The 24,798-nt window shown below is 35.5% G+C and overlaps 1 protein-coding gene across 1 annotated transcript in view; it reads left to right on the top strand.

Annotated features, from left to right (window-relative positions):
• Positions 1-269: 269 nt before the first annotated feature.
• The window catches only part of LOC140161266 (uncharacterized), a 260,421-nt gene continuing 235,892 nt past the window's right edge, over positions 270-24,798 (top strand). The window contains exon 1 of the mRNA XM_072184733.1: positions 270-689. The gene's annotated coding sequence lies outside the window, so the exon portion shown is untranslated. The remainder of the gene's footprint in view (positions 690-24,798) is intronic.

The following is a 24,798-nucleotide window of genomic DNA, read 5'->3' as shown; positions in this document are numbered from 1 at the left end:
CAATGTTTACAATGTTTACAAATTTTACGAGCAGCTGCAGTGAAGTGTCTCTAGAATGTAAATCACAAATTTACCTAGTTGTTGATAAATATTTCTAATATTGATTAATGAGAACTTTAAATGCCTTAAAATGCTTTTTCTGGAATGATATATTTGCTCAAAATATTTTAAAATTGAAAAAAGAGAAAAACTTTAGTATAAAATCATGAAATTGATATAAATTTAGAGAAAAACGTTCTCCCATTTATGCTGGACCATTTTATCATGTAAATGAGCCTCGGTTTCGGGTCAGACTTCAGTAATGGCGACTGAGTTATCGCTGTCTTTCGGTAGCACTTAGTTTCTTCTCGTAACTGGTTTAACCTATTCTTCAAAGCTTATTTGAAGCTTTTCTTCGTAGATCTCTTCATATCTGGTAAAGTGTTCGCCTGCCCGTCCAAGAAGTTCTTCGTGTGTGGTACAAGTTGTGTAGCACCATGTAAATCCTAAATGTTTTCGCCTACCCTTTCATTCAAAGGGGTCGGGCTAGTTTTCTTACAAGTGTTGAACAATCAACTTCGTTGATGAACTGATCAGATCAGCTGATTTTGGTAATTAATTATTGACTGAAAACATTTAACTTTTTGGTTGAACTGAAAGATACAACAGGAGGAGGTTGCTATTTGTATAGGAGATTGGTTTTATTTGAGGTAAGAAATTCGGTAAATGTACAAATCAAAATGTCAGTCACAATCTTTGAATTGATTTCATTCATTCAACAATATTATTATGACATGTCTGTGCATGAGACTTCATTAAGTGCATTGTGTGCACAGTCATACTGACACAGTTATGATAAATAATCAATATCATCTGTATTATGTTGTAGCTATCTCAGAATTACATGGTTTTTGAGTATGCGCCCTTGACCTTGCAGCAGATATTTCCTGCCGTCATTTTAGAATACATGTAAAGACCCATTCATTCAGTGATACCAGCGCAAGTGTAAAATAAAAAATTCAAAGTAAAAATATATTGCTCAAAAGTGAAGGATAAGTCATTTGGTAGTTGAAGCCCATATAATTTAGGGCAATGGGATTGGGAATGAACGTTTTAGTCTAGATTTGTGTCTTGTCACTTTTTCAAATCAAATGCAGCCGTTTTTCATTATTCATTATTACGGTACTTTTTAAAGTGAATGCATTGAATGGGGGTATCGTTCATGACTGCCCAGATCGAAGCTATAGGTCGGTTTATTCGAGAACTGTAGCTTTTAATTTGCACACAATAGTTATACGCATTCTATGCTAGAGTCCTTTGCTATCAATTTTCTGTCGGACAGCGGTGCAATTTTGTGCACCGGAGGATATTTTATACGGTTAATGTTGAAATTTGGATGAAAGTTATTTCGATGAGTCAACTGAAGTCAACTGTATCTTTTGAGCAAGATTTGCCTATTTTCTAAAATTTTGCTGAAGTGTAATTTTAGCAACATTTTTGATGCAATCACCTGTCATGATCGCCTCTGTTTACTTCTGAACTTGTTGCTTTACACGGTGTCATGCTTAAATAGCGAATCCGACTAGATTTTGAATGCAATGGTCTCTAGCCTAGAATGTGAAGCTATCGGTGAGCAAATTCTTGGCTAGACTTTACAGATCCGATCCGAGTAGGGAGACCCTACATGTAGGTGCCAATTATTGTGTACCGTATAAAGCGTTCCTACATACACGCTATATAACAGCACGCGTGATTGGTCGAGAGTGTCCCAGATGTGAGATTGGGTAGGGAAAATGAAAGAAAATCATTGTAAATGTTGGTTGTAATTTTTTGTTATTATTTTGATGAAATAAGTATGCCCTTGTGCCGCAAGCGGCCCCTCGGGCATAAACAACCGTTTAGTCATGAAAATATATGAATTCAACCCGTAATTCACAAGCATCTTGTTAATCCAGAACTGAATGAAAATTTCATGCGGTACACGACTACACGTAGGTTTTGAAGCATGCGGGATTGCGGGTGGTGGATGCAAATCTTTAATTCCCATGGCCTTATATACTGTCAGTACCGGTATATAAATTACAGATTCGTGTAAATGCTTATTTTGTCTTAAATACACAGCTTTCGTTTCGGCTAACGCTAGTGGCTCCGCGATAAACACACAACATGCGCAGATAGCGCAGTAAGAAAGCATACACACGCCTTACATTGTGTACACGCTTCGTACGCTACATGGACGTAATGTGCATGTTCTATCTTGGCCAAGAATTACTTTTAACCTATAGTTCATACACTGCAATCATGGCAGGGCACCTTTCATGGAATAACACAATCGTGACCTAGCCTCCTAGCCTAGTGATGTGATGGCTGTATTTGAAAACTGTTATTGGTCACTTTCTCAAACGGTCACGCAACCAAACTACAGCTTTCTAAATGATAAGTTACTCCATCATAGGCTTATGCATATATTGTATCAATATCATTATTTACATGTTAAATTGGTAAGTCTTGAGTACCGTATGGCAAAATGCGTTGTATGCGCGACACAAATATGTCACTAATTAGTCCGAAGATTCAGTCCCAGAACAAAATATTCACTTACTGACATGATCGTGTTCTGGGCCTGTATAATTGTTTCTAATTCTAATCTGATTGTTGATGGCAAACTGGACAAAAGAATTACATGGGAACACTTCACAGCTTTTTAATCCCTATTCATATGGTAAAGGATTCCCTCACAAATTTTAAATGGTGAACCACTAAAGGGTAGTGTTGAAGAAAATTGTTTAAAGTTTTATAGTCATACTCGTGTACCAACATGGAGTACACAAATGTATACCATTACCACACAAAATTTTAAAAAGGAAGGAAAAGTGGGAGGAAAAGAAAAAAATAAGGAAGGAAGGAAAGAGGAATGAAGGGAGGGAGCATGGGAGAATATATAGAATAATAGAATATAGAAAGCAAGCAAGAAAAAGAAAAAAAATGAGACAATAAAGCAAGCAGGCAAGATAGTTCTAAAGAAGAGAGCGAAAGAAGTGAGCAAAAGAAGTAAGCAAAAGGAAAGAAGGAAGGAAGATGCCATTATGTGTCGCCAATGTTGCTTTGAGGCCATAGTTACTTTCAACTTTGAATGTACACCAGTCCTTCTCAAATTCTTGGCTGAGCGAGTACATCTACTACAATGTATATACCGTAAACCAAATGCACACAAAGTCATCTTGGAATGGTTGGGAATCAAACCCAGGACCTCAGTGGAACCAAGTGAGGACAGTCTAACGTTAAAAATCTTTCTCTTGCAATGTTCATGTAGGTCAAACCTTGCATTGACTAAACTACGGTTCACTAATTTTTTTTTTTTTCAATTAAAAAATATTATCTTGTATAAAGAGTTCACAGTTTGCTCTCAAATAACCGGGTCCACTTTTTTATGCTGGTGCTGGCAGCTGGACCCATAGATCCCATTTAGTTGAAATTTGCGGGTCCCAAATTGATTTTTGTGGGTCCAAATTGCACTTATGTACAGAACTTCAGAAACACCCGGAAATGTTAGTTTATTTTTTTTTTAAAGTTAAGTTATGTATTTTCAGTACTGGTGCAAATAATAAATATTAAAGTTTGCCGAATTTGGCACCCAAAACTGACCAAAGTCGAGTCAAATTACTGGGTAAAAGACGACTTACATGATTGGCATACCTTTCTCATAAAGAACTATTACTACGGTACCTAATAACATGCACTACTTAAATCATCTAATTATTTGGTTATTTTGTTATATTTGCTCGGTTGAAAATACAACTACCGTGAAAACATGTTTTCACGATGTCACCAGGAATTGGCTATGTTTTGTTGACATTAATATTGTAACATAATATTTGCACGATCCGAAAAAAATTGCAAGTCAACCTCTTCCATAGTTCCCCTCGTATCGCTGATCAAATATCTAGACTGTGCATGAAATAGCGATAGGGTGTATATTATGTTGCAGTGATTTTAGTAATTGTATGTAATGTAATTTATGAATGAAAAGTTGTTAAAAAAATGTGCGGTGAGCCGATTGAGCTGGGTGTCGACTGTCGCACAATGACGATCTATGATGATATTTTCTATTTCTTGGAGTTGATTTTTTCCAGGTCCAAGCACAGCCTGCTGGACCCATTCAGGTTATATAATCTTACTTTTTCCGGGTCCAGTGAGTTCAAAAAGCGTCCTGGATGCAAAAATGTGAAAAACTGTGAACCCTGCTTGTATATAATATAGTTCTAAAATGGGAATAAAAGTTATAATTCCATATTCACCACATTGGGAAAAGGCTTAAAGGCATGTTTTCTTTACAATTAACTGTCACTAAATTCACAGACTTGGCCCAATTCTTTGACTCTAACCGAACCAAAGAACCAAACCGAACCAAAGCAAAATTCACAAATGGGCACGGAAAGCTTTGCCAGCCAAGGGACATTGGCAAGCGATTCCTGCGCGTGTGTTTGGCACCCAAGGAGTCCGTGTTCCAAAACTGGATGCAAGAAAAAAGTTTTCTGTTCTTCTTGTTTCTTTCTTCCTTCTTTCCTTCCCAAGCACCAAAAGGCCCTGTTTTGGGTTAGGGTTTAAAAGCTTTCAAAATCATGCGTACATGTATAGACTAAAATATCACTCCTAATTTCACTCCTTTGTCTTAAAAGTAATTATAAAGATGAATATGAAGCACAGTTTGAAAAACAGCTGAATGCAATGATGGAATTTTTTTCACTTACAAAGACAAAAAAAATGGAAAAATAGTAAAATGCCTTTACGATGATGCTTGTATTAAATTTGCAAAACCAAGCCCATGTGTGTGAATTGTACATCATTTGTGTCAGTATTGCATTGAACGGAATCCGCCCAATACTCCACTGCCGGCTGAAAAGCATGTGCCAGCGGTGTGCTGTTGTTATGAAAAGTTTTAGTTTATTTTTTTTCTTCATTTTTTTGCACGAACAGCACAGAGATCAGAGCTAGATTGCAATGACATATATGATATCAGTGTGTATTTGTGTGTGTTGGAAAGACCTCTAATTCCCATTCCAATTCTCCAGAATTGGCCAAGTATAGACAACCAACAGGCTAATTTTGAACTAGATAATATTTTTTTATTCCAAACAATTATCGTTTTTTTGGAAATTGGTAGTTTTGGCAATTTATCATAGCTAGGGGATATATGCAAGATGTGTTATTCCACCACTCTAATGTAATTATTATAAACAGTTTATCATAACTCTCATAGCATGCTGGTAACACTTACAAATGGGTCCAGGCAGCTGGTTGAAGTGTATGGTGATGACCACCAATTTATCAATCACTTGAGACACACTTTGGGTAGGCTAATTCAATCAGGTCAATCAGGTCATGATAACTATGCCTCATTATGTAAAGCCAACCTAACACTATTTTTAGACAGGTATCCTGTAAATACTTAGTGTACTTCATGGACAGCCAGGAAGCAGTACGTTTCAGACCATCCAAAAGGCCTCACACAGCCAGCTTTGAAAAACAAAATCCTTGCAGGATGATAAACCAAATCGCTCACAGAATTGGCAACATTTACTACAATTATGTACGTATGCATATTTCTGTTTAGGGAAAGTAAAATGGCCCAAATTTCTCTGTTAAATTAAGGAATTCCTCATCCTTTCATAGCTCTATTGTGTTTGTCCGAAGTAGCCGGATGTTTTAACATTGTTGGGGTGGGGGAAATGATAAGAAATAGCTGAAAAAGTTAGGATCAGGAATTTATTTCAACAAGATAATGTTAACTGTATCTTGACCCATCTTGTACCTCGCATGGATCTACAATTGATGTATTGAATGGTCACATTCAATGTATTGTACATGTACTGTATTTTGTGTGATCTTAATAATTAGCATTGCTAGAGGGGAAAATGACCAGAACAGCATCACCTTCATCATGGTTTAAAATGTAATATTATGCATACCTGTATTGATTACGAAATGAGAAAGGAGAATGAATTTATAGGTGTGAATAGACCTGTGAATTATTTGATCTTCTTTGATTATTCTTTATTGCCTGTTGGGAATAAAGATGTTTGTAATATTAATGTTAAGGATTCTTAGCCTATTTTCTTTGGGTATAGTTTGCTTGAATGACTTTATGCCCTGGGAATGACCTATTACCTTCATCTTGGGGACTTCCAGAGTTCAAGTCATGTGATGCTCTATGTGTTGATGTTTTATATGATGTTCTATGTGATGCAGTAGGTTGCATTCGATGGACATGAAAGGTTAGATTTGTTGCTTTCTTTCTTCCAGCCCAGGGGTTCTCAAAAGGCAGCCTGTGGACCAGATCCTTATTATGCTGACCAATTGTGGTTCTGAATTATACAGTAAACATAGCTAAACAAGATGCATTTGGCAGCTCTAAAATATACAGTAAACATAGCAAAACAAGATGTATTTGGCAGCTCTGAAATATACAGTAAACATAGTAAAACAAAGTGAATTGGGCAGCTCTGAAATATACAGTAAATATAGCAAAACAAGATTTATTTGGCAGCTCTGAAATATACAGTAAACAGCAAAACAAGATGTATTTGGCAGCTCTGAAATATACAGTAAACATAGCAAAACAAGACAAGATATATTAGCAAAACAATATGTATTTGGCAGCTCTGAAATATACAGTAAACATAGCAAAACAAGATGTATTTGCCAGCTTTGAAATATACAGTAAACAGCAAAACAAGATGAATTGGGCAGCTCTGAAATATACAGTAAACATAGCAAAACAAGATGTATTTGGCATTACTGAAATATACAGCAAACATAGCAAAACAAGATTTGGCAGCTCTGAAATATACAGTAAACATAACAAAACACAATGTATTTGGCAGTTCTGAAATATACAGTAAACATAGCAAAACAAGATGAATTATTCAGCTCTGAAATATACAGTAAACAGCAAAACAAGATGTATTTGGCAGCTCTGAAATATACAGTAAACATAGCAAAACAAGATGTATTTGGCAGCTCTGAAATATACAGTAAACACACCAAAAACAAGATGTATTTGGCAGCTCTGAAATATACAGTAAACATAGCAAAACAAGATGTATTTGGCATTACTGAAATATACAGTAAACATAGCAAAACAAGATGTATTTGGCAGCTCTGAAATATACAGTAAACACAGCAAAACAAGATGTATTTGGCAGCTCTGAAATATGTAGTAAACAGCAAAATAAGATGTATTGGCAACTCTGAAATAAGTAGTAAACATAGCAAAACAAGATGTATTTGGCAGCTCTGAAAAATACAGTAAACATAGCAAAACAAGATGTATTTGGCAGCTGTGAAATATACAGTAAACATAGCAAAACAAGATGTATTTTGCAGCTCTGAAATATACAGTAAACATAGCAAAACATGATGTATTTGGCAGCTCTAAAATATACAGTAAACATAGCAAAACAAGTTGTATTTGGCAGCTCTGAAATATACAGTAAACATAGCAAAACAAGTGGTATTTGGCAGCACTGTAATATGCAGTAAACAGCAAAATAATATATATTTGGCAGCTCTGAAATATGCAGTAAATATAGCAAAACAAGATGTATTTGGCAGCTGTGAAAGATACAGTAAACATAGCAAAACAAGATGTATTTGGCAGCTCTGAAATATACAGTAAACATAGCAAAACAAGATGTATTTAGCAGCTCTGAAATATACAGTAAACATAGCAATTAGCAAAACAAGATGTATTTGGCAGCTCTAAAATATACAGTAAACAAAGCAAAACAAGATGTATTTGGCAGCTCTAAAATATACAGTAAACATAGCAAAACAAGATGTATTTGGCAGCTCTAAAATATACAGTAAACATAGCAAAACAAGATGTATTTGGCAGCTCTAAAATATACAGTAAACATAGCAAAAAAAGATGTATTTTGCAGCTCTGAAATATACAGTAAACATAGCAAAACATGATGTATTTGGCAGCTCTAAAATATACAGTAAACATAGCAAAACAAGTTGTATTTGGCAGCTCTGAAATATACAGTAAACATAGCAAAACAAGTGGTATTTGGCAGCACTGTAATATGCAGTAAACAGCAAAATAAGATATATTTGGCAGCTCTGAAATATGCAGTAAATAAAGCAAAACAAGATGTATTTGGCAGCTGTGAAGGATACAGTAAACATAGCAAAACAAGATGTATTTGGCAGCTCTGAAATATACAGTAAACATAGCAAAACAAGATGTATTTGGCAGCTCTGAAATATACAGTAAACATAGCAATTAGCAAAACAAGATGTATTTGGCAGCTCTAAAATATACAGTAAACATAGCAATTAGCAAAACAAGATGTATTTGGCAGCTCTAAAATATACAGTAAACAAAGCAAAACAAGATGTATTTGGCAGCTCTAAAATATACAGTAAACATAGCAAAACAAGATATATTTGGCAGTTCTAAAATATACAGTAAACATAGCAAAACAAGATGTATTTGGCAGCTCTAAAATATATGGTAAACATAGCAAAACAAGATGTATTTGGCAGCTCTGAAATATACAGTAAACATAGCAAAACAAGATGTATTTGGCAGCTCTGAAATACACAGTAAACAAAGCAAAACAAGATGTATTTTGCAGCTGTGAAATATACAGTAAACAGCAAAACAAGATGTATTTGGCAGCTCTGAAACATACAGTAAACGTAGCAAAACAAGATGTATTTGGCAGCTGTGAAATATACAGTAAACATAGCAAAACAAGATATATTTGGCAGCTCTGAAATATATAGCAAACATAGCAAAACAAGATGTATTTGGCATGGCAGCTCTGAAATATACAGCAAACATAGCAAAACAAGATGTATTTGGCAGCTCTGAAATATACAGTAAACATATCAAAGCAATATGTATTTGGCAGCTCTGAAATATACAGTAAACATAGCAAAACAAAATGTATTTCGCAGCTTTGATATATACAGTAAACATAGCAATACAAGATGTACTTGGCAGCCCGGAAATATACAGTAAACATAGCAAAACAAGATGTATTTGGCAGCTCTGAAATATACAGTAAACATAGCAAAACAAGATGTATTTGGCAGCTCTAAAATATACAGTAAACATAGCAAAATAAGATATATTTGGCAGCTCTGAAATATACAGTAAACAAAGCAAAACAAGATGTATTTGGCAGCTCTGAAATATACAGTAAACAACAAAATAGGTTGTAAATGTTGCCCTCAAACACAAATCTTTGATATTATTTTGGCCATCCGTGGTCCTTGAGTAAATATAATTGAGAACCCCTTATTATTGCCACTGACATGTACGGTATCTACACTTGCTACCATTTAGTTTGGCACTAGCTAAAGTGTGTGGCTTGTTTATCATCTTTACATTAACAGGATGAGGCCAGGATCTTGTGATGTTATCCCTTAGTTTGCAATGAGATGTCAATGTTCTATAGCTTTTCATGATGTAATTCAATCAGCCATTCAGAACCCCACTGTTCACACAGTGTAGGCACAAATGCACAACAAAAAAGTAATTTTCTTTTAATCTATGTTGTTAAAAATAAATTGAATCCTAAAACACATTTTATAAGAATATGAAATATATATGGCAATTGTGTGGTAGCGCTTTAAGATACCATCACAATAGAACCTCCTTACATGTCTACTTATTATGCAGCAGACATCATCTCACATGCAAACAGGATGTTATAAACCAAGGTGTATGCACCACATTAAGCGTTCTGGATTGTCAAGAGTTGTCATTTTTGTCTGGATATTACCGTATACATATCAAGGGATTAGTGCCAGAAAGCCTTAACTGCAATAGCTGCCCCATTATACATTCTGATAATTTCTGTATTCTGTATTGTACGCATCTAAAAAATTGATACCTGGCAGCTATTTCAGATAGGGCCTTCTTGCCCTAAACCCTTGATATATCAAGTTGCTGAGCACTGTATTCCGAGTTGTTAACCAATTTCTTTTATTATATATTATGCTGTCACTTGTCACAACACAATGACAAGGCTTCCTCTTATACTTGGTGTGTAGTAACATAACATGTACCTCGTAGGGTCACACAGCTCCAGCTTTTTGATTGGTTGACTAGTTGGCACAAATTAGTTGCGACTATGCCAACTATGATGACTATCCTGCCATCCCATGGCAAAAGGGCATAACTTACGTATTGATCTTTTTGAGATAATGGACAAAATCTGTTGATTGCTCCCATAGACTTGTACGTAAACCATATCAAAATGTGATAACGCCTATTATACATAAAATGAACATTGAATAGGCACAAATAAAGTACTGGGAACCTTGGTCATGGATGGGCTGTCAGTGAAGTTATTGTGATCATGTGGCAACAATTTCCATTTTTAAAAGCGGTGATTTGTTGAATTTACATGTTTTTTAACAATATTTCAAACCAGGTTACTTCTTTATCCATTTTCTACTCCTGATTCCGTTATTTTTGTCTGCTTTCCAAATTACAGATGTTTTAGTATATATCTCCTGAGTCTGAATTTTAGTAAGTTAGTGTAGCCTTTATTTTAAACTACATTGTATCAGTTGCACCTTTGATAATTGCCTGGCATCACAGATACTTAAACACACATTTGAACAGGCTCTCTACATGTGGTCGCATGTCATGAATTGGTCATCTTTTGTGTAACATATTGTTTTATGATAAAAATATCACCAATCTTGATTCACTTCAACACAACTTTTAATGAATACATTTTAGACCATTAAAAGTATACATTTCTGGAAGGCTTATATTACAAGGATGCCAAATCAACAAAGTATAATATCATAATACAGGGTGGGTAAGAAATATACAGGGTGGAACATCAACAAAATTAACATCTTTCGAGTCATGGTAAACCCCATAGTTTCTTTTTTCTGAAAGCTATGTAGCTCAAAATAAATATGGATTCAGAAAGACATTGCATGGGCCCTTCCAACAAATTAGGAAGAAAGAGTTTGGTATCCCTTGCGTTAAACATACAGTGTGGTCAAAAATTGAAAAAATAATTTTACAATTTGTATGACATTATCAATCAAAACTTTTTTCCTCCATGTCTGGCACTAAAACTAATAGCATAATTGAATTCCTCATCAAATTTCCTTAAAAATATGTGTACTTTTGAATAAGCAGGGTGACTCGGGCAAGAGATAGGCTATTTAGAAATGTCGGAGCATTACGTACACACTTTGTACAGTAACATATAGGGAAAACTGTCTTAATTAGTATTTAATTAGGCAATTAATTAGTTACATCTTTTGTTACAGTTGATCTACTATGAGGTAGATTAACAATCCAGGATGATATATGTGCAATTTGGTGTCCATGCTAGTTGTACTTTTTAAGATACAAAGGTTTGAAGTTTGCCATATTTTCACAATTTTGTGTACAACAGTAGGTGGCTCACCCGCCCCTGTTCCTCCATTGACACATCGTACATATTGAAGTATAAATCTCAAAGTAGTTGTCTAATTGACTTGGGGTTTTTGCATTTGACAAAGAACATAATTATCTACAAAATGACACCAAACTTTCTAAAATAGGTATCATACTTTTAGAATAAACTAAACTTGAAGTGGGAAGAAAGCATTTTCATGTTACGGCTCCTCCATTTTTGGGTGACCTATTTGTGACATGCGACCATGTGCATGTTTGTATATTAGCCAGTAAAGATTAAATTAAAGAAAAGGTCAATTTACTATATGTTTATAACTTGCATATATTCACCTTGATTAAGATAGTGAAAGAAGATTGAAATATTTCAGTCTATTACATTATATTTTGGTATTCTTATCTATTTTGAAACATGAAATGAGTTAGTTTTCTCATCAATACCTTAGAGCCATACATGTATGCATTATGCATGTACTTAGGTGAAAGTTGTTATCTAATATTAAGCGGAACTTGAACAGGAAAAACTAGCAATGCATGGAGTAGGGTTTGATGAGCTACAATGTATGAATATTACCATCATCATATGTATAGCGAAGGTAAACTTGCACGTATTATCTGTAACACAAAATTATTCATGCATTTCACATGGACTTGACCAGTTTCTACTTGCTAGTAATTCAGCCACATGGTGCACTGGAATTCCCTGTAGTTGTCAAATGATCTAATAATACTATAGGAGGACACTGGGAAGGAGGAAATCCAGGAATTTGATTCCTTTTGATTAGAATAATTATTATCCCAGGTAGTTGATATGCCGGCGGGCAAGTTCAATTCACTTGTTTTTTTTGTGTTAGGACCTCATTGGAAATATGTCTGTAAACATGGCTTTCAAGAGGTATCCTGATTTTTATCACTTCAAGTACTCATTTTGAATGAAGCTTTACATTTTCAGAATGTTTTAAATAATTGTATTTAATTTAACAATTATCATATTGTATGTTGTTGATAAAAATCTAATAAAATCAATCCAGTTTAAATCAACCAATCAAATCAGCACCAACAAGCTAGTTAATATCAAAGTTTTTACAAAAATGTAAGTATGATGAGCACTGGTCATAAAAATTGTCTGTCCTACGCTTTGTTTAACGTACAGATATTACAGATGAAGGCCTTTAAACATTATACACATATTGTAAAATAACATAAAAACTTGTATAATAATGAAATTAATGTAAAGCAGCCCATTGAAAATCAAATTGATTTTGTGAACTTTTAAGCTTCCCCAATATCTGAAGAGATTTGAGTTTGTATAAAATTTTACAAAAATAATACCTTTAGGGTAGAAAGCTTTGATAAATCTGCAAAAGTATCATGTTACTAAAGACGACAATTTTGTATTCATGAAATAAATGTAACAATGAATAAATAATGTTTATGTTTTACATTGTGATTTGTCTTGCTACTATTAGGTGACAAAGTCATATCTGATGGAGCTGTGTCTTGATACTTGAATTCAGCATAACATTGATTATAAAGAAAAGCATTTAAAGTGACATTTTATAACTTTGGAACTGAGAGGGAAAATGCTATGTCTGATAGTGGCAAAATGGGCCTTCCACCATAAGCACTTCTACTGTTACTACAAGGGGTGCTTAGTGGGGGTTTGGGTCCTGACTAAAGGGGCTTTAAACCCTTGCTCCCCCCTCCTGCATCAAACTAACCCTTTTGGGGGCAAACTAGCCATTTTTACTTGCACCATTTTTCTTGGGACATGCTGTATATACAGTGTGATGGTTTCGTTTGCGTAAAATTATTCTTTCGTGTAGGATATGCGTTAACAGTAATGTACTGCGCAACATATCTCTGTGGCGTGTAAATCACTAGCAGAGGTGAAATGATATCAGGCATGATCCCGTTATCCATCTGATCAGATCACTGTAACACACAGGTTATGTGACGTGATCTAACAAATGAGTAGCTCAAACCGATTTTGAGATAACTGTCAATGTGGACATTTTGGCTCCACATTTATTTTGGTGCACTACATATTATTCTAAGCAGCTACATGTATCATGAAAATAACATACGAGAATATATTCATAGGGCAATGTTTAGAACATCCAGACCGACCCCCAAGTATGGTACTTGAAAAATGTGTCCGGCCTTAAATTAAAGGTTTTTTTTGTTGCATTATGGCACTTACTTAATGAGGAATGAAAACAACAGAGGGTTGAGAACCAGGAAGAGGTAACTCATAAAATGGCATTTTAAGAAACAGGACTTTTTATAAATCTTTTACGGTTCATAACCAGATAACCGTAACTCATGAGTTAGCGCCCACTAGCGGGTAACAACCATGCTGTTGTGTTGCTAGTTAGTGCCAGAAAGCTGTAACTTGTGAGATATGACTTTCTGGTTCTAACTGAAAACTGCCACTTTGAGATACAGCCATAATGGAATTAGTGCTTTAGTTTCTATAGGGCCAAGGCTTGTGATTCTGAAAATCTGTGACCGAGTGGTAAGGTACCAAATCCTCAAAATCACCAAAATGTGAGTAAAGGCTTTTTATGATTCTCAACTCTCATCAGTTGTTTTGTTCATTCATATTATGTGCAGTATTTTTTAACCACCAGGTGGCACAAAAAATGCAAGAATTGTTAGCATCCCTTAGTAAGCACTCAGGGAATGGTATTGGTTGAGCAGTGACAAAGTGCAAGGTTACAGAACGATACCGGTAAAGATAGCTAACATACTAGAGAGCTAGAGACGACTATACCAGCCAGCATATGGATGGATGTATCTATTTACTTGCTATGATAGACATGATAGACAGAGGCGAGGAAATGTCAGCAGCTTTTATTTCTGTAAGGAGTCAAGCAGAGTTTAATGAAACTAGTGATAGTTAGTGTGTGGGATAAACCCATATACCTGTAATCATCCTTATGTAATTCTCCAAATGGCTTCAAATTTATTCCTATATTTTTGATGAACTGAAACAAGTAGGTATTTAAATAAATGTACACAATCTGATCTGATTGTACATTGTAGAGTTACATGTACTTGTATCCTGCAATGAATATGTCAGAACCAGTTTTTTTAAACAACTTATATATTTCGGGGCTTGCATGAAAAGAAAGCTGAATTTGGAAGCCATACTAAATATACTAGCAACCAGAGAGCACATATCGCTCCTGCACGTGTCCGTAATCCTAACTGCCCCAGGGGTTACAAAAGGCTACACACAAAGCGTCTGAAAGCACAAGTATCCCACATGATCCAATTGCATAATCATCCGAACGATGCATCAAAAATGTTACCTGGCCAAAATACACATGCATGGCTTGCTATCCCTTGTCTTGTGCTCCGCATCCGATTGGTCTGTGGTTCAAACCTGGACAGGAGAAAGCAACATTTCTCCTTGTCTTCTTCCTTCTTTCCTTCCTTCTTTCCTTCCGCTTCGACAAAAAGCCTCTAGGGCGTTATGGTTGAAAGATGTATTGATTTCAACTTCAATCTTAGTTGATTATTCATTCATGGTAAACATGCTAGGATATTAACTAGTCTTTCTCTAACACTATCCCATACATTGATACCAACCCATACCCCAACCTAATTTAGAAATGTTTGCTTCTCTTCCTTTTACGAAAAAGAAAATCATTTTCTGAATTTACTACCAATTCTGACAGAGTAATTCACCCGTACTTCACTCAGTACCAAGAGCCCTTATCAGTACTATACAGCAGGTTAAGTTCATTACGCCAGGTTGATAAATGAGTTCTTGCATTTAGGCCTTTACTGTTTCACATTATGAGTAGGCCCCAGGAGTAGGCCTACATATAGACTCATTTCACCAAACTGATGATGTCAACATAGTATCTTTACACAGTGACAGTAGGTCTCTGGAAACTTGGATTTGGAAGTTTGATCCTACTTCTAATTGACAATTATATGCTGTCATACAACATGTTTGTAATAATGTCCTTCCCTTAGTACTAGGCAAGTGATGTACATGTCTGACAGGCCAGCGTTCCAGTTTGTGTGTATTGTGTAATACTATAGGTAGGTCCTATACCTTGAAATGGCCGCCAGACAAAAATATGAATCATATTGGTCTTAATATTTTCTATACTTGTTGTTCTTGATGAAAGACATACTAGTTTCTTCTTGTTATAAATGCAAATTGCCAGTAGGGTATGTTAAGTTTATTTTGTATGACGTACATTGTTGATGTCAATGACAAACCCCTTGATGATATATGCATTGACCAAGGAAAATTATATCATAATTTTGAGAATGATATTATATTTTCATTGCGTTTCTCATTAGGATTTCTCATTACAGCGAGTTAGAGCAGTGCCTGACCTAGCGGTGTTTGCACTCAAACATTGAGAAAATAAAGCCCACACTCACAGGGAAAGGTATGGGTTCAATATTTGAGATCCCAAGGCTCATTGTCATGGGTTTTATTCCCCCCCCCCCCCATGTGCATGATTTTTCCTGGGAGGGGGGAAATCTTTTGTTTTGGCCTATTATTATTCATAACTCAATAACTGCAATACACATGGAAATATAAATGTGACCAAAATATAAATGTTTCAAGTTTGCTTGGGGTTCTGAGAGTCAAAATCCAAATTGTCTTCATTTTTCTTTTGGGTTACACAGTTATGACAGGATCTTGGGTCACATGAAGTTGCACTGAAGTTAAAATGAAGCAAACCATCACATGTCAAAAATATCATCATAATACCATAAGATCAATGTGTTACCCTGCACAAATAAAAACTGTATTTTTGAAGCAAAATTACCAAAACTGGTCAAATATGGCCTGAAGGCTCTGACCTGCCTTAATGATACAATGAGTTTGCTAATGTTGTAAATGGAAATCTTTGAATTCAAGGGGAACGTGGTATTAGTAGTTAGTATGGTTTGTTGTGGTAACAGGGAGTATTTTCTCTCTGTAAAAAGGAGAAAAACATTATAAATAGCAGAGCTGGAAAGCAATTTCATGCTACTAATGTATAAAAGCATTATTCAGTCAGTTTGATTTGTCACAACCTTGACAATAAATCTCTTTTGTATTTAAGGCAGAATTGAGTCTTTATATGATGCAACTACGCAAGTTGAGTCGTACATCGCCAAAATCAATTTTGAGATAAATTTGCTCAAGTGTTGAATTTCTGTTGTGTTTTATTATTGTCTATTGTGTGAAAATATTATATAATATCCTCATGAATGGAAAGGTCGTGTTTGGCATATTGTTACATGTTAGATGGGGGAGACACATGAAATAAATAAGTGAAAATTGATATTGACTGACAAGTGACTTGTTTAGCTTAATTAATCACATCACATATTATTTATTAGTACAAGGGAACAATGCAATTTACAATTTGAATTTCTGATCTTATTGTTCCACAATAGGAAGATCACATAAGGCTGACAAGTGGCAGGGACAAATGGATTGGTCCTATGTGATGTAATCTTTGTCAAGACTCTTCGCGATCGAGGGGGGGGGATGAAGCGGCAAAGGTGCATTGAGCCACAAAGTGATGAAGAACCACTTTGGTTTTTGAGAGTGTGTGGTACCTTTTCCTATGCACAGACTTAATGCAAAAGTGAGATTTGCTCCGGGATCTTTATGGAATAAATTCCATGATAGAGGGTTGGCAAACATGCTATGCTCCTGGAGCTCTTGTGCAAGATATCTCAAATATTTGATAATGGTTAATACAATGTATATCTGAAGGCGCCAATTTTTTTCCTGACAGTGCAGATATTTGTATGCACAGAGATAGTAGTGCTTATTTCTTTTGCCAAAGGAAATTCGAAAATGTGGTTTTGCTACCCATTGTTCTCATTCTTGTCACTAGTTTTCTGTAACATTACTTGCATTCCATTGACATGGCAACATAAATTGGCTGAAGTGTGATGTATGTGTATTGTTTACAAAAAGAACAAATTGTACATGTAAGTATAAACGAGATCTGATTGCGTTCGCCTGCGACCGCGAGGATGCACAGCCAGCAGTGACAAATGAGTTATGACCCCGAATCTGTGAGAACCGGAAGTGATCCCTTAATTACCTTTGATAAAATAGGATGTCATAAGGAATATTCCTGGTGAATTTCAGCTTAATCGGAACTTATACATGGATTTTGATTTTTTAAATTTATGATTGACCTTTTGACCCCTTAATGACCTTTGACCTCAATGAAAATAACAACACATGTACACCGACAAAATGCATTGTTCCAATTTTAATTAAAAAATTCTACTTTGTTTATTTGTCGAGATAAAAATTCTTACAGTTATTTAGCTAAAAACAGGAAGTGACCCCTTAATGACCTTTGACCCCAAAATATTATATTACTCTGGTCTGTTTACATTTTGAGATAAAAATTGTTTAAACTTTTTTGATAATTTTGGTTTTGACCGAAGTAACCCCTTAATGACCTTTGACCCCAAAACTGTAGACATCCTAAAGACCTTGGCTAGTAGCGATGCATGTGTGCTAATGGCGACTCTCTGCTATGTAATTTGTAAACACAGTGATTTTTTGAATATTTTTTACAAAATTTTCAGACTTTTACCGGAGTGACCCCTTAATGACCTTTGATTCCAATTTTGTGGTATAACTTTTAGACACTGGCTATAGGTGATATATGTGTGCAAGTGCCGTCCCGGTGCTATGTAATCTGTGGAAGGAGTAGCATTTTTAGTGAAAATCACGGTTTTGGCCACTGACCGAAGTGGATGACATTTGATCGGAAGTTGATCATGTGACATCTGTGGCACCACCCAATAGTCCTAGTGACCAACTATGATCAACATGGCTGAAAGCATGTGGCTACGATGGCTGATTTAATGATGTTGACAGAAAGAAGAAAGAAGAAGAAGAAAGAAGAAGAACGCGGAAAAAAGAATGCACAGCGCCGATGGCGGCTGTGCAATTGGTATACATATGTAGGCCTATACATATGTACACACAATTGCTTTTGAGGCTTATTATTTTTCTAAACATAATTATTATTATGATTTTGTTTCACACACACACAAACACTTAGCAATTCCTTCTACACCTTGATGAAGTCAATTATTGCCACCACATTACTTGGAATTTGAATGCAATCTTTCTATGAACACTGGTATAATTCATAGCCCCTTTTGGAAATTCAAACTTCAATATTAACATGTTCAATAGAGTTCAACAAGAGCTGCTCCCATCCAAAAAACCGTGACGCTAAAGGGCAGATCGGTGATCATCGGTCACTGGGGATGTGTTGTGTTTAATGGAATTGCAATTGTTTATCAAAAAGGGAATACAAAGCAGTCTGAACACTGATATTAAAGTGAAAGTAGATATTATTCTACAGCACAGGCCAGTGCTAAACCAACCCTGCAGTAGCTCAGATACCTGTATGGTTTGTAAGTTTGGCTTAGTTCCGGATGCTTGTAGTTGTATTTATTAGGTCAGCTGGTGAACCATGAATTAGCAAACAATTAGTATGTATCTGTACGTGCAAGTAAGTTGTGCAGGGTAGATATGGGTTCCAAGTTATGTGCATTTCTTGATATGTTTTTAAAATGCACCAGTAGTAGGCAGTGTTATTGTCAATTTACTATATGGAGAAATTTTTATCATAATGCTCTTTTTGGAGTAATAAAACAATTTTAATATATACCGTATTTAGTGTCTGACCGATCAGGTCCTTATCTGAATCGGCCGATTGACCGATCAATTCCCTCTTTGATCTGCCGATTCGATCACTGATCACCGATTACCAATTCCCCAATTGTAAACAATGGCTGCCATCGCCGTGAGTAAATTTCACCCGTATGTTGAAAGGTACTTGAGTCTTGTACATGTACGATACGCAAAGTATTACCATATAATTATGTAGGCTATGCTCTGAGCACAAAAACACACTCCCGTATTCATTTAAAATACTTAATTTGACCATGATTATTATCAGTTCAATTTACCTTTTCCCCCTGATGTCCGAGTCCGTCGAATCATTCGATCGATCGCCCCATTTTAATATTGTGTTTACGTTCAAGTCAATGTGAGTTTTGCACTGCGGCCGTAGCTCTCTCAATCTGACATGCACGTGTTTAACCGGAAGCACAGCACTGTGACCGGAAGTAAGAACTACGTAGTTCTTACTTCGGGTCACAGTGCTGTGCTTCCGGTTAAACACGCGTGCATGTCAGATTGAGAGAGCTACGGCCGTGTGCAAAAACTCACACTGACTTGAACGGTATGATTATAGGTTTATCGCCTACAAAGCTTGTTCTTTTGCTAAATTTACGCTTGATTTAACTAGTTTATTTGAAGAAATATACCAATAAATGAATACTTGTTTAAAAAAGCTTCAACAATTACTTTCATGATATTGGGTGATCGGTGCATTACATCGGCGGATGAAGGAAAAATCGGCCGATGCAGATCACTACCGATAAGCTAATAATCGGCCCGATTCGGAAGCTACCGATCAGATCGGTCAGTCTCTAACCGTATTCATTCCATTAACCGCCCATACCCCTACAAATGCTCACCCAGTGACTTCTAACCAGCAAACTGTTAGGCCCCTATATTATGAACCATAGTCTGAATCATACATATTGATGCAGTTGTTGACCTGGTGTTTGGCACAAGAGGTCTCGAGTTTGAATCCCGATTAAAACAAACAATTTCTTTATTCACCTTCTCTCTGTTCCTTCCTTATTTCCTTTCCATTTCCCCAAAAGTATTTTAGGGTGGACTGTTAGGGTTAATAAAATGCCACTTGTGTTCATTTGTTTAGGGGCAGTAAGTAAGTGAAAATGGTGAAAATTATGGACGGCCCCTAAGATGACTCCAAGTTTGAAACCTTCAATAATTAAAATTAAAATTTTATTGCAAATAGGACATTGTGTCCATAAATATTCCCAGTGTTTGCAGGATTTATGAAGGAATTTTCACTGAATCCATCTGACTGAAATCGGATCTAATGCGGTTCTTGAAAACTTTTAGATTAATTATTTATCACATTTAAAAGATGTTGAATAAAAACCATGTTGAGATAACATTTAATCATGTTCACATGGAGAGTAAGAACGTGACATAACATGTAAATTAATAACATCATTTACATCAGAACTAAGTGCAAGCTGATAAAAACATCCGGTGTTTTAGAGGCCTAGCGTGACATGATAGGAACATTGAACACGCAACATATTTGGATTCACTGACAGTGAGTGTTATGTTTCGCGTCAAATGCAAATTATATGAAATTTAAAGGAGCACATTTGGATCAGAGTTCACACTTAAAGTTATTGATAATTTTGATGACTGCTCTAATATTGGACTGCTGATGTTGTTTAAAAAGTGGTCTGCTAACTTTTCATCCTCCCCCGCTCATTTTTTTTTCAAATATATTTTGCAGAGTGGCTAATGATTCAAATTTTGATCCTAGCATCCTAATTTTATGACATTTTTTCAGCAGATATCCACAAACAAAAACTTGTTTCCAAAATTTCAGTTCATGCATTCTGAATGGCCAATGTGTTTCACAATGCATGTTTCATATAAGTAGGCCTTGTACCCACAGAGAGAAAAAACATCTGAATTGATTGCAAGACTGTATGTATCTAAAAAATGAACATATCAAGCATATGTTTATTTAGAGAATACTCATATAACATCACTACATACATGATGATCCTGTATCAAAAGAAAAAATGGCACAATTTTGCAAGTTATTCAACTCACAGCTGTTGGATTCTGATGTACAGAAAGCCATCAAAAATATATAACTCAACAGCATTACATATTGGCAATAAAATTATATCACTTCCGTACATGTAATGCAAAGTTGCATAGGCAAGAGTTTGGACATAAAAATTGTGCATTATTATTTAAGTATCTGTTTGCAATATTACCATATTACTTCGTTTATTAAAAACCTTGAATGATGGTTAAAGGTGTGTGTTTTCAACATTTTTTGTCATAAAAACTGAGATTTTGGTATCAGAAGAAAACTGAATATTTTTCTCATTACCCGAATAAAATATAACGCCTGCTGCAATACATTTCATTTAGATGGTGTGAGCACAAACATGGTAGAAAGTGGTATCCATCATTAGAAGTATTCAAGCATATGGAGCATTGTTATGGTACATATTTCTCATGTTTCTCATATCATAACTCATATGGAGCAATACAACTCAGATTGTTTAATGTTAGACCTGTAAGATAGAAAACAGATAATGAAAAATTATTATTATGCAAAGTACAATAAAAAGAGATTCATCAGGATTTAGGGTTTAGGGTTAGCGAGCCTTATTCTATATTTGGACTAGAGAACCTTATTTCTTATTCGGACTAGCGAACCCTCGGACTAGAGAACCCGATATTCAGACTAGCAAATCTTTTTTTAGAATTCAGACTAGTGAATGGTAAATTAGTGTTCAGGCTAGCGAACCTTCAGACTAAGGAGCCTTCGGACTAGGGAACCTGTGGACTAGAGAGTTGTCACCCTTTGTTCATTGGTACATTTTGTCATTATCGACCCATGTTGCACTAGATCAGTACAGAAAATTGAAATGGAAGAAATGCATTGTGGGAAGTGAAAGATATCTTCTGATCTTTACATAATGAACACCTGTATAATTATGCCAACCCGCCCCGGCTACCGGCATTTTAACAAATTGAAAAGGCATTTTCTAATAGCGAACAGGGTCCGACTCTTAGGCATGTATTAATGAAAAAGTTGTCATTTACAGTAATAATACCTGAAAAATAAAATTATACAAATGATACATTAGCGCATGCATGATAGGTCACTAATACTTTGGACTATTAAAACTGTGAATCAGATTATTATGATACAGGTTTATGTGATTAGGTAATAGATCTTCACAATACTGATTGTAGGCAAGATCCTTGTCAGAAGATTGGTGTGAAAATGGACATCTGTTGGATCACAGACCATTGGAGGACTATGGTTGGATGTGATACTTGCATTTCATATTGCCAAGTCATCTTTCTTTGACTTATTCATAGCCATGTTCATTGTAGATGATTGTAGGTAACTACTAACTTGTAGCCAAGCTTGAAGCTTGTAGTTTTAGTGCTTGTGTAGATCGCTCATTGTTTATGAGCTACCTACAAGTTACCTGCGATGATTTAACTACAAGATTTTTCTACCTGACTGATTGTCATTGGTAGTCATGGTAGTAGCCATGTGGTCAAGATTATCATCACATCAATATCGAAGGTAGGGGTGAACTTGTTAGTGTTACATGCATTTATGTTGATGACCGCTATGATGGCAATGTTTAACAACCAGGTTTTTACATGTCATTTTCTGCGATACTTGTAGGGTCACCACAAGATGTGCTACACTTCCCGCAAATGTTCATATATTTACCATTGTTAGTGCAAGCTCCCTCGAAGGCAAAATGGGTTACGGTCGAAGATAATTACCGTGTGGACGTGCATCGTTGTTTAAGTGTAAAAATTTGTTCATCGTAGGTAAATTTACCATATTTAATTTTATGAGGAGAGAAAGACAACAGCTGACAAAATGTTAACCACATTGCCAGGTATGTGCCCACTCTGCTACGATAAGCAACTTGTAGCAGTGCTAAAAGGAAACTAGGGGTACAAGTCATTGATCTTAGGTGCTATAGTGACTAAAGTATATTAGTCATTGACAATTATTTTCTGATGATGAGTCACTTGAAGGATTCAACAGTGTTGATGTAAAGTGTAAGGTCATGATCAATTTTAAAGTGATTTAGTTATCATGTTAAAGATTTGCAATATGTGTGCTAAATTTAATGAAGTGTTGGAGCAAATCAGCTGTATTTTTATACACAGTATTTATGGATTTCGCAGGTCAAAAACTGAATCTTTTACAAGTACCTTCAGAGGCTCCAGAAGATTTTGAATATGGTGGGGGGGGGGAAATGGCACCTGGCCCAATTTATTGGGAGGGCAATGGTACTTTTCCAGAGCCACCAAAATTATTCGGGGAAGGGGGCTGGGCCCCTTGTTCAGGAGCCACTTACCTTTCAGATGAACATGATAGTAAGAAAGTGGAAGTAGTCAAAAGTATTGCATATATATCTACTACATGTATGAGCATATCTGTCATGAAGTAGGCATTTGCATTTTTGTTTATTTCTGGTTGGACGCAATATACTATGTTACGCTACATTTGGTCTGTTTGTGAAATTTGATCAACTTCATTATTTGACATAAATTTTCTTCACATTACTATACTACTGGCCTTGCATTTTTTCTCCCATCATATGTAATGGCTGATGGCAAATGATTAAACTTACCATTTCGGAGTGTAATCTGCAATCTTTCAATTTGCATAATTCCTTTTCATGTAAGATGGTTTGCAATGTCGATAAAGACGATAAAGCAGAAAAAATGGTTTGTCGTTATTTAGCAGCAGAAAATGGAAAAACCCTATGTGGTATATTTGTTCAGTTATATGAGCTATGCAGGTTTTCTTTTGTAATTTAATATTTGGTCAATTTTCCCCTTCAACCCTCCCCCAATTTTTTATGACATTTGAAAGCAAGAATAATAATCTCAAATTTTAGATTTTTGCATTATTAGTTGGTCAAATGTTTAAAAATAAGCTATGCGAGCTGTGTCAGACCCCTCATCGGTGGTCAGACAAACCTGTTCTTTGTAGCCTAATGGATTGACACACCCCTTTGAGTATGTAGTAGTCATTGTGTACTGCCCTCTGTGAGATATGCTAGGTGTATCCCTCTGCTCTTGCTCAAGTGTCCCAATGACCTTGAGGAAGTTGCAGGAAGTTTCTTGTAAATCATGGAATTTGAGGGTAAAACTCTGTAAGTTATTTTTTTAAAAATTTATACTTGAATGTCTCTTGGATTATTTTAAATTCATCATTGTGATGTTATCAGAGTCATAGAAATATGCTTTTTTTATTACTCAAGTAATTATTTATTTGTTTATTCACTTCATTTACATTTTAATTTTTATACATATCATTTTTGATGACAATTGTTCATATCTTACCCCTTAGACAGAGAATATAGAAAACAAGCAGCATAAAAGGTCCATAAAGTAAGAAATTGCCATTATTTTGTTAAACTTACATATGAGCATTTGATTAGATAACAACAACATCTCAAATGACCCACACCCCCACTTGTGATAATATGACGCACTTTAATTCTCCAATCACCACCTAACCTCAATAATTTTTCTTGCCTGTTGTTCCAATCTATTCATATCCTTAAGCTTTGACCACAATTTATGATTAGATTCAACAAACAAAAACAAAAATCCATGGATTTATATAGTGCAGTTTGTAGTTTACACAGAAGTTGATTTACAAGAATCA

This window comes from Amphiura filiformis, chromosome 9 (assembly GCF_039555335.1).
Source record: "Amphiura filiformis chromosome 9, Afil_fr2py, whole genome shotgun sequence".
Taxonomy (NCBI): domain Eukaryota; kingdom Metazoa; phylum Echinodermata; class Ophiuroidea; order Amphilepidida; family Amphiuridae; genus Amphiura; species Amphiura filiformis.
This window is presented reverse-complemented; position numbering and strand designations above follow the sequence as displayed.